Source organism: Culex pipiens, chromosome 1, assembly GCF_016801865.2.
Source record: "Culex pipiens pallens isolate TS chromosome 1, TS_CPP_V2, whole genome shotgun sequence".
Lineage (NCBI taxonomy): Eukaryota > Metazoa > Arthropoda > Insecta > Diptera > Culicidae > Culex > Culex pipiens.
The window spans coordinates 82,943,453-82,954,023 of NC_068937.1; the positions used below are offsets into that span (position 1 = coordinate 82,943,453).

Consider the following 10,571-nt stretch of genomic DNA (forward strand, 5'->3'; position numbering starts at 1 on the left):
GCGCGCAAAAACCGGAAAATGACGAAATCGGCAAAACATCAACTTTTTTCACTAAAACTGCGATAACTTTAAAATTTCAGCGATGACCTTTACATGTCTGGGTACCAAAATTTTCGTAAAAGACGTGAAAGACGCAACTTTTGGTACCCAGACATACCCAGGTCATCGCTGAAATTTTAAAGTTATCGCAGTTTTAGTGAAAAAAGTAGATTTTTTTCCGATTTTGTCATTTTCCGGTTTTTGCGCGCGGCGCGTCGAAAAACACGGCTATTATTTTCAAAAAATCATATCTCGGAATCCTGTGAATGAACTCTTCCCATTTTTTAGTATATTATGTAAAAATGTCCGGGGAATCCGATAAAAATATTTCCAGACATATGCTCTTTGGTCCAAACACCGTCAAAACGGCATTTTAATGTTTCATACGCCCTTTTCATATGTTAGGCTAGATTTTTGAAACTTCTTATTATTTTTCAATGAAAGGCCAACTTATCACCTTTCATTTGCGTATAAGACAATTGAAATCGGTTGAAATGGCGAGGAGTTATGATTTTTCGAAAAAAGTGGTTTTTGCGAAAATCGACGAAAATGGCAATTTTTCAGACCACCCTAACACGGCGTAGGTCACCCTAATGGCCAAACAAAAAAATACGAGTCTAATTATTCCAACCAGGGAACCCCCAGAAAAAAATTGAGCCCGATCCGAACACTTTAGTTTTTTTCCATGCTGTTTTCGTGGGGAATTGCTGTATACTAGGGTGCCCAGAAAAAATGACCCCCTGCTCCACAAGCGGAAAACGGTTTATTGGGTTATTTTAAGCATCTGTGCAAATTTTGAGCGAAATTGGTTGAGATTAACCCATTGATATCCGAGCCTAAAGTTGGTGAAAAAAATGTTTTTCATACAAAAATGACTTTTTTAAATCGCTAATAACTTTTCAGGATCAAGTTTTACAGCTTTGGTATGTTCTACAAAGTTGTAGAGCATTAAATTTCCAATGAGAATCTCACTTTTGGGAATATTTGGATGTAAGTAGCGCACCGTGTAGACCAAACCGTATGAAAATAGGGTTTTTCATACATTTTTTCGATTTTTCCCATGCAAACTTCACCCCCGAGTATCAAAGGGTAAATGTTAACCGATTTTGCTCATATTTGGCCCAGAGTTCTAAAATAGCTCAAGGAACAATATTCAGCTTGTGGAGCGAGGTTTTGAGAAAAAGTCCCGTATTCTGGGCACCCTAACTGTATACCTATGTCAGGGGTGACCAAAGTATGGCCCGCGGGCCAAACGTGGCCCGCGAGGTGATATTTTGTGGCCCGCGGACCCATTTTGAATGATCATGTAAAATGGCCCATTGACCACTTGTAAAGTGTATACTTTTTAAAAATTAAGGTTTATTTTAAACTTTCATATGCTAATCTTTTTTTTTTGTTAATAAAAAACTTGTGATTTATCAATATTATGATCCCCACATTAGGATACAAATACTTTGTTCAAAATATTTTATAATTAAAACAATTTCACACGTTTCAATGTGAGTGAAACTATTAAATATCGTCAAAATTTTCATCAAACATTTTTAGAAATATTTAAAAAACGTTCAAGTTTGACTATGTAATCGTTGCAAAAATGTATGTTTTCTTTATTAAGTTGCAAGTCATAATGACACTTTTATGAACTGACCCTCAAACATACCTTGCACTTCCTTCGGGATTCGAACTCATTACAGTTAGATAACGAATCTGATTGACTACCAACTGATTCAGGCAGACAAAATGTGGAAATCGGAGGATCAAGTTTGTTGCAAATATTTTACAAAGCTTTCGTCGATCAACCCACCCCTCCATCATTATTGAAAAACTGGCTCAAAAACCAGGAGCAAAAATATATTTTCAAAAAACTTTAAAAATAATAAATTTAAGTGCAATCATCTGAAATTTATTTTATATGCATTCCTTTGTATTTAAAATCATTTGAGCATGTTTGGGTTTATTAAAAAAAATGAATTTTAGTGAATTTTCGATGAAATAAATAAATGTTTTTTCGCTAAATTTTTTTTTGTCGAATCAGTTTTACTATACGGAAACCTAAAACATTTTCTAACATTTTTTTCATTGAAATGTTGAAATTCTGGCTCTCAACGATTTTTCATTAGCCATTCTTAATTTATAGATAAAATTACACCTTTAGATGAATTGTTCAACATGTATTGTCACCATTTTCGAAATGTAAAAACAAAACATTGTTTTTTTTTAAAACACAAGTACACTGCCGCTCTAATCTAGTCCGTCCCATATGTAAAAAATGGATGCTGAGATAACGACGTGAGAAGGCAAAAAAATTTTGCATCATTTTTCACATTTCCAATCAACATATTTTTGCTAAATTGTTATACAATTATTTCAATATTAGTTAAGCATAGCATAGGTGCCCACCCGCAGTTGCTAATCCGTTATTGACCAGGACCTCCAGAAGTTACATCCACGAGCCGTGGAAGATGAGTGGGTGCTATCTTTCCTCGCTTCGCAACTTCTCAAAGGCCCCTATCATGCTGATCAATACCGGCGCCGGCCACGACCAGTGGTAGAGTCACGGGGAAGTGGATGGGAATGTTAGTCCGATACTTGAGTGATAGAGACCGCCCAATCGACTGCTTCTCCGACAAAGTATCACATGAGTTTTGAGGGGGTTAGTAGATGGGTATGAGGTCAGGATTCACGAGTGGCAATGTTGTGACCATGAGCATTTTGTTTATCAGTTGAAATTTTAAATCTTAGGCAGCCGGCTGCGGAAAGATAAATAATTGATTATTTAAAAAGTTTGTTTTAATCGAACGCGTGCCAACCGAGCGGTAGTGCTATGGGCTGGACTTATCAGTATATTTTTACTGTTGGTACAATTAAGATAACGCGAGCAAATGTCAAAAATAGTAGATGAGTTAATACTAAAGCTGCCAGTTGTAATAAATTATGACTATCAACGAATAAAAACGAAAAGAAAACAGGACACCACGTAACCGATTGTAATGAAATTAAAACAATAACTTAAACTAACGAACTTAACTGGCGGCGTGCCTTCCTATCAACGATTATAAAAGAAGGACTTATGAAATTTAAAATATAAAAAAGGCTCCGAAAACCACGTTTCATAATAACCGCGAAGTCCAGCTACTCACAATCGAATCCGAAAGATAGCTATCTAGAATTTTAAATATAGTATTAATACGACCGCGATCTTCTAGAAATTCTTCGTCAGCGTGCCTTCCGATCAACGGTGATGTAGGAAGGGCTTTATTCATTAAAATGATTTTATATCATAAGCCTTAAAACATATTCGTCGGCCTGCCTTCCGATCATCGATGATATAGAAAGGACTTAATCCAGCAATACGACTTGCTTGTCTCGAAAAAAAAAATGGGATCGTTTCCAAAACTATGTGAAGAGAACAAAAAAAATCTCATCGGCCAACGAACGCGCGAACTAAAAATAAAGAAAAAAGAAGAAGAAGAAGACCAATCACCCCATGCACACAAACAGCGACACAAAAGAGATGAAAATAACACGAAAAAAAGGTCTGCGCGTCCTCATAGGCACTGCAATAATCAAACAGGACACCACGTAATGAAATTAAAAGAACTTAACCGGCGGCGTACCTTCTGATCAACGATGATAAAAGGAGGACTTATGGAAAATAAAATATCAAATAAAAGGCTCCGAAAAACACGTTGCAGAGTAACCGCGAGGTCCCGCTACTCACAATCGAATCAAAAAAATCTAAAACGCGCGCTAATGGTCTATCCTAAATTTCAGCATGTCTTTCGATAAACGATTCTATAGAAATGAGTTTTTCACCTTGAAAATTTAACACATTATTTGAAAAATAATTGCACAATTTAACATGAAGCACAAAAAAACACCTATCACTGAAAAAATGACGCTCGAAACAAGAATAATTCTGTAAGGCGTGTGCGCTGCCCCACCATCCGAATTCCAGTTACTCGGATGTAGACATGCATTAAACATAAATTCAGTCTCACTCTCAAACACACAGGAGCCATCACAGATGCTTGAAATATTAAATTCAAAGTTGCATGTGAATCGTGGACTTCACGAAAATTCACTAACATAATATTTTCATGATCAAAACTGAAATATTGAAAAAAGCTCAACATCGCTTGTTTTGAAAATTGTCAAGAAGTTTGAATAAAAACATAATTTACAAAATATCAACTATTGGTTTAAAATCGGAGACGAAGTACCAAATTTAAGATCACTATATTTCCTAACAAACATTTCTCGTTTAAAATTTCCTAGAAAACAAATAAAATAAAATAATATCAGCGATAACAACTCCCCACTTCAAACTGGGTTGAGTTTCCACTAATATAAGAAAATGGATAGTTCCAAACAAGCGTGCTAAATGCATCAACTCACCCCTCGGCCCTCAGTGAGTGCTTAGAGTGAATGGCACTCATGTGCTCTGACAGCTTGTGACCTGACCTCATCCTTGACTTGTTCAGGTTTGACAATCGTCGGTCGCTACCTCATCTTCCCCTAATCGAGCGGATTAACAAATACACGCCGTAGGCTATTGTATTCAGTACTCTCAAACAACAGCACAACAATACAAAACAGTTCCAGATCAGATCGTTCGCGCTGGCCAAACGCGCGATTGATCTTCTTAACCTGAAGATCACCACTACACCCGTGACTTTCAACACCACGCGTGAGATAATTTTATTATCTCTTTCCTGACCAACCAAGGGGAACTGCACATAATCTTGACCATATCAATTTGTACCAAATATCACCGCTTACAACCGATCGCGAGGAGGAACCCTGTGGCCGATCTACCATTTCTCTTTATGGCACCGAATTCCGCTCACGCTCTCAAAACGATCAGCACGAAGGGTCACGAAGACTTGACCGTCAGACCTGATAAAACTCTTGACCCAATCTGCGACCACTATCAGTGGTTGGTTAATTATCAAGCAGGCGATACCGTACGAGCGTAAAAACAAAAGTGTTCAACACCAAAGTGCTACAGAAGTAATTTTGTGAAAATTCATCTTTAATTGCGCCTGACCAACGTAAGCTGGTGATCCCGCTGTACTAGTGGTTTGTTCTAACAAGAATATTTCTCCAGGACGCAGCACAAAGGCTGATTTCTGGGATCTAGTGACGCGTTAACCCAAGAAGCGCAGTTGCGAGCAGGTCTGATAGAGCAATCAAAGCTTAGTGCAAATGACTAAAATGGTTCTTATTCCGTGCGTTTAGAGCGAGGTCAAGTGAGGCTAGGCTGCGGCCGGAGCCGTACACCACACAGCCCGTCTACGTCTACAAAATGGCTGGGCCGCGTGTGAGGATGCTGTAAACCCTGATCGGGTAAAGAGATCGGTAAGAGTTGAGCAAAATGGTGGATTTGGGGGTCAAAGCGTGCATTGTGTGATACTAAGGGTGTTTTCTTGGACCTGGTGCAGGCCCTTCTTCTTTCTTCTTGTATTATTCCAACCATACAATGGTCTTGCACAAACAAACTTCCGATGGACGTCGCCGAACCGGATGTCCGCGGAACTGGAGACGCCGGTTGGCACGCGAGCGCCCTCGAGGCCAATCGAAGGCCGGGCTGACGCGGTTGCCAGGCTGCCGTGGACGCTGGGATGCTGAGGATTCCAGGCTGCCGTTGAAGCTGGGTTGCCATGGGTGCCGGAAATGGCACAAAGGCGGCGCACACCATCGTGGGATACACTTTTACACTACTCTGACACTCACACACCTTAGATTTAACTATTAATCCTAGATTTAATTTTGGCCGGCGCATTCGCCTTCTTTTTGGCCGGTTTTTTTTGGCACATTGCCCCATTTTCGCGATGTTCATCCAAAAAGTTGAATATATTTGATACAAAAAGCGCTGAATTTTCCTATTTCTTAAATAAAATTGCCGCAAGGCGGCGTGATTAGTTCTAACAGTAATTGTGATTTGTATTTTCTAATTTTTTCGGTTTTGGGCGATGACAAGGGGTGAATTTCGAAGGATCTTCAACCAGCGAACGCGAACTTCTCCAACTCGGGGCTGTGGATTAGGAGCAGCGCAATTCTGGTGAGTTGGTAATTCTTTTGTTGCACAGTATTCATGCTTTATATTGGTTAGCTGGTGACAAGCTCTCACACGCAAGTGGCGCTCACAAACATCTCTCATTCATCCAGCTCCACACAAACACACACATATTTGAAAAGTCAACATGAAACGCGCTCACCGGGTTCTGGAGAGAATAATAGTTGGTCCTCATCTGCCACCGCAGCATCGAATTGGATGCATCAATATAGTTATCTATGCCCGCTCTCACGCACACTAGCACGCCATTTGTTTTGCTGGACGGTACAAAATTTAACCTCACTTTTTTTCGTGTACGTACACGCAATACATGTACACGTAGATAACTCTATATCGACTGAGCTGACGACGTCAGTCAATCCTCAATCGCCTGGATTTCAGTTTCACACTGTGTGCAGCTTCCACACAACATCACCTCTATGCAATTAAATGCGACACACCGCAAATCTTCCAGTTGATCACATTTCATAACAATCTTCAAAATTTCAACCAGCCCGGGAGCATGTTGACAGCTCCCATACAAACTGAGCGTACCCCGTTTTGTGGGCCCAGTGGGCTTAAGATGGCGGCCTTCGATATTATCTAGCCAAACATTTGAAAATGGTGAATAGTTTAAATAAATATAGTTTTTGCCTTGTTTTGGTTTAAAACGACAAAATAAGCATTCTGGAATCATTTTCTTTAAAAACTTGTTTAGAGATACAAAAATCAAATCAAATTATTCGCTCTACAGCATTGCCTTGGCGTTCTCGATTACGAGATTCCTACTCGAAACTAGGTGTTCGCAGGCTTGATTGTTGAGGCAATTGCAAACCTCTTTTTACACCTTAGCTTCCATCCATCCCGGGATTCGAACTGACAACCTTTGGATTGTTAGTCCAACTGCCTACCAGCGACTCCACCGAGACAGGACCCAGGGAGACGACTCCTACACCTGGACTGAGCTAACGACCTAACCTCTAAGTTAGACCGGGACCAACATTTACTTCCCTGTCCGACGGAAGGCGTGATCAGACAAATCTCGTCTCGAAAAATGCCACCGGGACCGTCTGGGATCGAACCCAGGCCGACTGGGTGAGAGGCAATCACGCTTACCCCTACACCACGGTCCCGGCCACGAGATACGCCACGTTCAAATATTAATCTAGAACAGTTGAATAAGCGTGCCGCAAAAGCCGTCACGAAAAAAAAGTTTTCTTTGCAAATTTTGAGTTGCGTATTTGATGGGCGGACTCCGACGAGGCCCACTTGCCATCTGTCGGTGAATACGCGCAACTCACGAAAACTGTCATCTTAGGGTTCGGTTGATTTCAACATATGGTACGTTCGTTTGATGGCAAGTTCCACACTGAGTGCCGCACTCAGAGCTGTCAAAGTGTTTTTTTTTTAAGAAACTCGCGCTAGTTCCGCACGAGTTTCGCCGCCATCTTGGAACTGAAACTCTAGTGCCGCACTCGATATTTTTTCAGTTTCATGCGAGTTCCACGCACACTGACAGATGACGTTCGATTGAACCAAAAATGGCACCGACGAGTGCGGCACTCAGTGCCGCACTGGCTGTTCAAACGAACGTACCAATAGTTGGCCATAGAGCTATCTAAGCCCGATCTCACGCACACTAGCTTACCATTTGTTTTTGCTGGCGGGTACAAATTTTAACCTAAAAATCCTTCGTGTACAAACACGTAATACATGCGCACGTAGATAACTCTATGAACACTCTCCTTCATCACACACACTTGACAATCTGTGGTTACACCACACGCGAAAACTGTCACCTTAGGTTAGGGTTGGGTTACACTCAATTTCCTCACACACTTCTCATGTGAACTCACTCACACTTCGGCAAAAGCCCATTGCCGTTCAAGAGCCAAACGACATGCGACACCTAGTGTTGAGTAGCAGAACAAAGCGAAGAATGTCGAATGAAATTTCCGCCCTTTGAGGTTATGTATGCGAATTCTGTTTTGTTAAATTCCAGCGTTGAAAACAACTTTAGAGCAAAAAATCGAGCTGATACTTTGTTAACTTTTGATACTATACCATTTAAAACAATATTATTTTTTCAAAATATTTTTTTTTTTCAATTTTTTTTATTGCGTTAATTTATAGAGGGCAAAAAGTTTACACTCGTACTACTTGAATTTTTTCTCAAAAGTTGTTCTTAGAGCTGTAAATTCAATTTTAAGTTTGCATTCCTATGTAACCGAACAGCGAAAATTTGAATCGTCATTCTTCGATGCTTTGCGCCATCTGTCGGAATTTTTGAGCTTTTGATCGCGAATTGAGGGCAGAAGCCCACCACTGCTGTACCGCCATATTGGAATTTATGCTCCACAAGCTCCGAAAACACTTTTCACTTTGAAATAAAATGCATTTTCCATCGTATTTAACAAAAATCTTCAGAATTTTCGTACTCACTCCGAACCGACGCATCGAGTAGTACACTTTATACTGCGTTTTTCTTTATGAGCAATTCTCTACGAAATCGATCATTTTTCTTCAATTTTAATTTTTGTATTTTTTTATCCTACTGAAACTTTTTTTGTGCCTTCGGTCCCGCCCGTGTGGATCAATCGGACCGCGCACTAGACTCACAATCCAGAGGTCGCCGGTTCGAATCCCGCGGCGGGCGCTCTGAAATTCTTTGTGTAAATATGGGTATTCGGCGCCGTCGCTCCGTGCCATACTTTCATACACTTAGGAGCCCAGGGCGGCGAAGTCCTTGTAGATAAAAGGAAGACACTAGTGGTTGGTACTAGCAATGGTGGCCGACAGCTATAAAGTCAACTTCGTTTCGTATGCCCAAAGAAGCCATTTTGCATCATTAGTTTGTCCATATAATTTTCCATACAAATTTGGCAGCTGTCCATACAAAAATGATGTATGAAAATTCAAAAATCTGTATCTTTTGAAGGAATTTTTTGATCGATTTGGTGTCTTCGGCAAAGTTGTAGGTATGGATAAGGACCACACTGGAAAAAAATGATACACGGTAAAAAAAATTTGGTGATTTTTTATTTAACTTTTTATCACAAAAACTTGATTTACAAAAAAACACTATTTTTAATTTTTTTTTTATTTTTTGATATGTTTTAGAGGACATAAAATGCCAACTTTTCAGAAATTTCCAGGTTGTGCAAAAAATCATTGACCGAGTTATGAATTTTTTAATCAATACTGATTTTTTCAAAAAATCGAAATTTTGGTCGCAAAAACTTTTTAACTTCATTTTTCAATATAAAATTGAATTTGCAATCAAAAAGTACTTTAGTAAAATTTTGATAATGTGCACCGTTTTCAAGTTATAGCCATTTATAGGTGACTTTTTTGAAAATAGTCACAGTTTTTCATTGTTTAAAATTAGTGCACATGTTTGCACACTTTTGGAAAAAATATTTTTGAAAAGCTGAGAAAATTCTCTATATTTTGCTTCTTCGGACTTTGTTGATACGACCCTTAGTTGTTGAGATGTTGCCATGCAAAGGTTTAAAAACAGGAAAATTGATGTTTTCTAAGTCTCACTTAAACAGCCCACCATTTTTCAATGTCGATATCTCAGTAACTAATGGTCCGATTTTCAATGTTAAAACATGAAACATTTGTGAAATTTTCCGATCTTCTCGAAAAAAATATTTTCAAAATTTTCAAATCAAGACTAACATTTCAAAAAGGCCAAACATTGAATATTACGCCCTTTTAAAATGTTAGTCTTGACTTGAAAATTTTGAAAATATTGTTTTCGAAAAGATCGGAAAATTTCACAAATGTTTCATATTTTAACATTGAAAATCGGACCATTAGCTGCTGAGATATCGACATTGAAAAATGGTGGGCTGTTTAAGTGAGTCTTAGAAAACATCAATTTTCCTGTTTTTAAGCCTTTGCATTGCAATATCTCAGCAACTAAAGGTCGTATCAACAAAGTCCGAAGAAGCAAAATATAGAGAATTTTCTCAGCTTTTCAAAAATATTTTTTTAAAGTGGGCAAACATGTGCACTAATTTAAAAAAATGAAAAACTGCGTCTACTTTTAAAAAAGTCACCTAAAAATGGCTTTAACTTGAAAACGGTGCACTTTATCAAAATTTTACTAAAGTACTTTTTGATTGCAAATTTGGTTTTACATCAAAAAATGAAGTTGAAAAATTTTATCGATCAAAATTTCGATTTTTTGAAAAATTCAGTATTGATTAAAAAATTCATAACTCGGTCAATGATTTTTTTTTTATTATAGAGACTTTACACCATTGTGCATTCATCTCTTCAAGGTGGATAGTGAAAGAGGAAAGATTACAGAGTTTAAAATCACTTCAATAATTATTACCATGCCTTTTTTCTAACGATTTCTGTCTATGTTTCAAATATTTAGCGGAATATTTAGAGAGTGAATTATCAAGTTCTTCAAGTTTTTCTTCGTCCTCTTCTTCCAGGGATTTAGAAGTTATCTCAC

The 10,571-nt window shown here is 38.6% G+C and overlaps 1 long non-coding RNA gene across 1 annotated transcript; it reads left to right on the plus strand.

The window, feature by feature from the left end:
• Window positions 1-731: 731 nt before the first annotated feature.
• On the plus strand, window positions 732-9,769 carry LOC120430794 (uncharacterized). Its single transcript, XR_005607731.2, has 4 exons — window positions 732-5,093; window positions 5,150-5,217; window positions 5,281-5,400; window positions 5,484-9,769. It is a non-coding gene; the product is annotated as an uncharacterized LOC120430794 (long non-coding RNA).
• The last annotated feature ends 802 nt before the right edge of the window (window positions 9,770-10,571 follow it).